The sequence below is a fragment of the Triticum dicoccoides genome, chromosome 5A (genome assembly GCF_002162155.2).
Source record: "Triticum dicoccoides isolate Atlit2015 ecotype Zavitan chromosome 5A, WEW_v2.0, whole genome shotgun sequence".
Taxonomy (NCBI): Eukaryota; Viridiplantae; Streptophyta; class Magnoliopsida; order Poales; family Poaceae; genus Triticum; species Triticum dicoccoides.
This window is the reverse complement of record NC_041388.1, coordinates 452911597-452918625: the sequence shown is the minus strand read 5'-3', so window position 1 is coordinate 452918625 and position 7029 is coordinate 452911597.

Genomic DNA, 7029 nt, shown 5'->3' with positions numbered 1-7029 from the left:
CACGAATGAAGTAATGGATCATAAAATCCCAGAGGGTTTCAAACCCGTAAACATCGAATCATACGATGGCACAACAGATCCGGCGGTATGGATAGAGGATTATCTCCTTCACATCCACATGGCACGCGGCGATGACCTACACGCCATCAAATACCTCCCGCTCAAACTTAAAGGACCGGCCCGGCATTGGCTTAACAGCTTGCCAGCAGACTCAATCGGTTCTTGGGAGGACCTGGAAACCGCATTCCTCGACAACTTCCAGGGCACTTACGTGCGACCACCGGATGCCGACGACTTAAGCCACATAATTCAGCAGCCACAGGAATCGGCCAGGCAATTCTGGGCACGGTTCCTAACAAAGAAAAACCAAATAGTCGACTGTCCGGACGCAGAGGCCCTAGCAGCCTTCAAGCATAACATCCGCGACGAGTGGCTTGCGCGGCACCTGGGACAGGAAAAGCCGAAATCTATGGCAGCCCTCACGACACTCATGACCCGCTTTTGCGCGGGAGAAGACAGCTGGCTAGCTCGCAGTAACAACTTATCAAAGAACCCTGGTAATTCGGATACCAAGGACAAAAGTGGCAGGACACATCGGAATAAGCAAAAACGCCGCGTTAGCAGCGACAGCAATGAAGACACGGCAGTCAATGCCGGATTCAGAGGCTATAAATCCGGTCAGCGGAAAAGCCATTCAAAAAGAATACTCAGGGCCCGTCTAGTTTGGGCCGAATACTCGACCGCTTGTGCCAGATACATGGCACCCCCGAAAGGCCAGCCAATCACACTAACAGGGATTGTTGGGTGTTCAAGCGGGCAGGCAAGACAAGAGCAGAAAACAAAGACAAGGGGCTGCACAGTGACGACGAGGAGGAGCCCAGGCCACCGAACAACAATGGACAGAAGGGCTTTCCCCCACAAGTGCGGACGGTGAACATGATATACGCAACCCACATTCCCAAGAGGGAGCGGAAGCGTGCGCTACGGGACGTATACGTGATGGAGCCAGTCGCCCCAAAGTTCAACCCATGGTCCTCCTGCCCGATCACTTTTGATCGAAGGGACCATCCCACTAGCATCCGTCATGGCGGCTTCGCCGCATTGGTTTTCGACCCAATCATCGACGGATTTCATCTCACAAGAGTCCTCATGGACGACGGCAGTAGCCTGAACCTGCTTTACCAGGATACAGTGCGGAAAATGGGCATAGATCCTTCAAGGATTAAGCCCACAAAAATGACCTTTAAAGGCGTTATACCAGGTGTAGAAGCCAACTGTACAGGCTCAGTAACACTTGACGTGGTCTTCGGATCCCCGGACAATTTCCGAAGCGAAGAGTTAATCTTCGATATAGTACCGTTTCGCAGTGGCTATCACGCCCTGCTCGGACGAACCGCATTCGCAAAGTTCAATGCGGTGCCACACTACGCATATCTCAAGCTCAAGATGCCAGGCCCTCGAGGAGTAATCACGGTCAACGGAAACACCGAACGCTCCCTCCGTACGGAGGAGCACACGGCGGCTCTCACAGCGGAAGTACAAGGTAGCCTTCTTAGGCAATTATCCAGTCCGTCCGTTAAAAAGCCAGACACTGCCAAGCGCGCCCGGAGTAATCCACAGCAGGACCGCCTGGCACGCTCTGAGCAAGCGTAGAAATGCGGCCCCAACCCCAGCTCTCGCGACATAGCGAAACCAGTGCCTCGCGTACATAACTACGCCCTTGAAATACCATGGGCACAGGGGAAGGGGCACAATAACGGCACGCCCAAAATACGGCTTAGAACGTACTAGGGGCTGCCGGATTCTTTTTTTAATTTTTTCTTAATTTCAGGACTCCATACTTCGGACGACTGTTCGGCAATTCGACTGCCGCACAAATGATGCAAGATCCAGGGAAGCAGACAAGCCATGCCGCATTATGGAACTCCCAGGTGGTCTCTGTTACGAGCAGTATACCTGTTTTAGATACAATTCCGCGGCCTGCCCCTGGTCAGGACATGTTAAATAGTCCAATATCTTTTTTGCTTATCGCACTATTTGTATCGTTCGGCTTTGATAAATAGCCTCTCTATAAAAAATGCATAGCTTTTTGTTTATTTTTTGCATTATCCTCTTTTCACATATATGTTTATTAAATGACATGATTGCACCCATACACCATGGTACGGCAGACACGCCAGGGGCTTCAGTACCCCTCATTATGGTGTGAGAAGTCCGTACACTTTCACAAGTGCGGCACCCCGAACTTATAGCACTATATGCATCGGCTCCGAATCATGATTTGGGTCAATAGTTGGGTTTGCCCGGCTCCTATGTTTTGGTGCCTTACGTTCCGCTATATCGGCTAAGGTAGCACTAGGAGAACCACTACAATTGTGCCCCGGTTCAGCTGGGTTAAGCACCTCAGTGGAGAAAGCTAAAACTGACTGTCATGATGAGGCGAGAGACCGGTCGCTGTTCGAGAGGTTTTTCGAGTCCCTAAAGACTTATGCCGCTTCGAGCGAGGAGCTGGCTTTGTCCGGCCAAGGCGTGGATAGCGCCCCGAACTCGGTCTTCCGAATTAGGGGCTTCACCGAAATTTAAAATTATAGAGTTCTATGGCTAAGTGAGAGTGTTCAAGCATTATAGTCCGATTGCCTGGTTCGTTGTGCTGAGCGCCTCCCTCGAAGGACCCAACTATGGGAAAAAGAGCGCTCAGGTTTATCCCGAACACCCTAGCACTAGTGGCATGGGGGCAGAAGCCGACGACTGGCCATCTCTCAATTTTTGATAAACGGCCGCACAGAAAGTAATATTTTAAATTCAATAAGCATTGCTTAGCGCATATGAACAAGTTTTCAGCGCACAGGATAAACACGAGTGAGTTCATTCAAAAATCACATCCTTGGTACATTCATCCGCCACAAGGCGGGCACCTACAAGAACATCCTTGTAATAGTTCTCGGGCTTGCGATGCTCCTTCCCCGGCGGTGGCCCGTCCTTCACAAGCTTCTCACCGTCCAGCTTACCCCAGCGCACCTTTGCACGGGCAATGGCCCGACGGGCACCTTCGATGCAGACGGAGCGCTTGATGACCTCGAGCCTCGGACAGGCCTCCACCAGCCGCCGCACCAGCCCGAAATAGCTCCCAGGCAGGGCCTTTCCGGGCCACAGCCGAACTATGAAGCCCTTCATTGCTTGTTCGGCCGCCTTGTGGAGCTCGACCAGCTATTTCAGCTGGTCACTCAAAGGCACAGGGTGTCCGGCCTCAGAATACTAAGACCAGAACACCTTCTCCATCGAGCTGCCCTCTTCAGCTCGGTAGAATGCGGCGGCGGCGGACATGCTGCGGGGAAGATCTGCGAATGCCCCTGGAGAGCTTCGGATTCGGGTAAGTAACAAGTAGTTTACTTTTATATTCCTGCTTTGCATAAAGAATGCCTTACCCGCTGCTATCTTCCTCATCTCCTCCAACTCTTGGAGGGACTTTTGGGCTTCGGTCTTGGCAGACTTGGCAGTCTCAAGGGCCATCGCGAGCTCGGATGCTTGCGCCTTTGACTCAAGCTCCAAACTCTCATGTTTTTTCATGAGAGCCTGAAGCTCTTGATGCACCTCGCCGACCTGAGCCCCAAGTCTGTCCCGCTCGGTGCGCTCCGCGGCCATTTTCTTTTCGGCCTCAGACAGCGCCTGCTTAAGGGTCGCCACTTCAGTCGTGGCCCCTACAATAAGCAGTACAATCCGGTTATCTTTTTTGCAATCATGCCTTTTTATAGGCACTTTTTCTGTAAGGTATTTCTTACCTTCTTTCTCCTCGAGCCGCCGCTTGGCAAGGCCGAGCTCCTGCTCGGTCCGCTCGAGGTCCTGCTTCAGGACACCCACCTCCGCAGTCAGTGCGGCGGTGGATAGCAACGAATCCTGCATACGCATATTGACTCTATTTTGTTAGACTCCTGCGATATTTAATAGATCCTCTATTCGGCTTTTCTTTCCGAACGCCAAACAAAGCATCAGGGGCTACTGTCTATGCGGTAATATTTTTACATATTTTTGAAGGAAATATGCCCTAGAGGCAATAATAAAGTTATTATTTATTTCCTTATATCATGATAAAAGTTTATTATTCATGCTAGAATTGTATTAACCGGAAACATAATACATGTGTGAATACATAGACAAACAGAGTGTCACTAGTATGCCTCTACTTGACTAGCTCGTTAATCAAAGATGGTTATGTTTCCTAACCATGGACAAAGGAGTTGTCATTTGATTAACGGGATCACATCATTAGTTGAATGATCTGATTGACATGACCCATTCCATTAGCTTAGCATCCGATCGTTTAGTATGTTGCTATTGCTTTCTTCATGACTTATACATGTTCCTATGACTATGAGATTATGTAACTCCCGTGTGCCGGAGGAACACTTTGTGTGCTACCAAACGTCACAACGTAACTGGGTGATTATAAAGGTACTCTACAGGTGTCTCCAAAGGTACATGTTGGGTTGACGTATTTCGAGATTAGGATTTGTCACTCCGATCGTCGGAGAGGTATCTCTGGGCCCTCTCGGTAATGCACATCACTTAAGCCTTGCAAGCAATGCAACTAATGAGTTAGTTGCGAGATGATGTATTACAGAACGAGTAAAGAGACTTGCTGGTAACAAGATTGAACTAGGTATTGGATACCGACGATCGAATCTCGGGCAAGTAACATACCGATGACAAAGGGAACAACGTATTTTGTTATGCGGTCTGACCGATAAAGATCTTCGTAGAATATGTAGGAGCCAATATGGGCATCCAAGTCCCGCTATTGGTTATTGATCGGAGACATGTCTCGGTCATGTCTACATTGTTCTCGAACCCGTAGGGTCCGCACGCTTAAGGTTTCAATGACAGTTATATTATGAGTTTATACGTTTTGATGTACCGAAGGTTGTTCGGAGTCCCGGATGTGATCACGGACATGACGAGGAGTCTCGAAATGGTCGAGACATAAATATTGATATATTGGACGGCTATATTCGGACACCGGAAGTGTTCCGGGTGATTTCGGAGAAAACCGGAAAGCCGGAGGGTTACCGGAACCCCCCGGGAGAAGTAATGGGCCATATGGGCCTTAGTGGAGAGAGAGAGGGGCAGCCAAAGGTGGGCTGCGCGCCTCCTCCCCCCTGGTCTGAATTGGACTAGGAGAGGGGGGGCGGCGCCCCCCCTTTCCTTCTCCCTCCCCACTTCTTTCCCCCTCCTAGTAGGAGTAGGACTCCTACTAGGAGGAGGACTCCTCCTTGGCGCGCCATAGGGGCCGGCCGGCCTCCTCCTCTCTTGAACCTTTATATACGGAGGCAGGGGCACCCCAGAAACACACAAGTTGATCCACGTGATCATATTCTTAGCCATGTGCGGCGCCCCCTGCCACCATAGTCCTCGATAATATTGTAGCGGTGCTTAGGCGAAGCCCTGCGACAGTAGTACATCAAGATCGTCACCACGCCGTCGTGCTGATGGAACTCTTCCCCGACACTTTGCTGAATCGGAGTCCGGGGATCGTCATCGAGCTGAACGTGTGCTAAAACTCGGAGGTGCCGTAGTTTCGGTGCTTGATCGGTCGGGCCGTGAAGACGTACGACTACATCAACCGTGTTGTCATAACGCTTCCGCTATCGATCTACAAGGGTACGCAGATCACACTCTCCCCTCTCGTTGCTATGCATCACCGTGATCTTGCGTGTGCGTAGGAAATTTTTTGAAATTACTACGTTCCCCAACAGTGGCATCAGAGCCAGGTTTTATGTGTTGATGTTATATGCACGACTAGAACACAAGTGAGTTGTGGGCGATATAAGTCATACTGCTTACCAGCATGTCATACTTTGGTTCGGCGGTATTGTTGGACGAAGCGGCCCGGACCGACATTACGCGTACGCTTACGCGAGACCGGTTCTCCCGACGTGCTTTGCACATAGGTGGCTTGCGGGTGATAGTTTCTCCAACTTTAGTTGAACCGAGTGTGGCTACGCCCGGTCCTTACGAAGGTTAAAACAGCACCAACTTGACAAACTATCATTGTGGTTTTGATGCGTAGGTAAGATTGGTTCTTGCTTTAGCCCGTAGCAGCCACGTAAAACTTGCAACAACAAAGTAGAGGACGTCTAACTTGTTTTTGCAGGGCATGTTGTGATGTGATATGGTCAAGACATGATGCTGATTTTATTGTATGAGATGATCATGTTTTGTAACCGAGTTATCGGCAACTAGCAGGAGCCATATGGTTGTCGCTTTATTGTATGCAATGCAATCGCGCAGTAATGCTTTACTTTATCTCTAAACGGTAGCGATAGTTGTGGAAGCATAAGATTGGCGAGACGACAATGATGCTACGATGGAGATCAAGGTGTCGCGCCGGTGACGATGGTGATCATGACGGTGCTTCGGAGATGGAGATCACAGGCACAAGATGATGATGGCCATACCATATCACTTATATTGATTGCATGTGATGTTTATCTTTTATGCATCTTATCTTGCTTTGATTTACGGTAGCATTATAAGATGATCTCTCACTAAAATTATCAAGAAGTGTTCTCCCTGAGTATGCACCGTTGCGAAAGTTCTTCGTGCTGAGACACCACGTGATGATCGAGTGTGATAGGCTCTACGTTCAAATACAACGGGTGCAAAACAGTTGCACACGCGGAATACTCAGGTTATACTTGACGAGCCAAGCATATACAGATATGGCCTCGGAACACGGAGACCGAAAGGTCGAGCGTGAATCATATAGTAGATATGATCAACATAGTGATGTTCACCAATGAAACTACTCCATCTCACGTGATGATCGGACATGGTTTAGTTGATTTGGATCACGTGATCACTTAGAGGATTAGAGGGATGTCTATCTAAGTGGGAATTCTTAAGTAATTTGATTAATTGAACTTAAATTTATCATGAACTTAGTACCTGATAGTATCTTGCTTATGTATGTTTGATTGTAGATAGATGGCCCTTGTTGTTGTTCCGTTGAATTTTAATGTGTTCCTTGAGAAA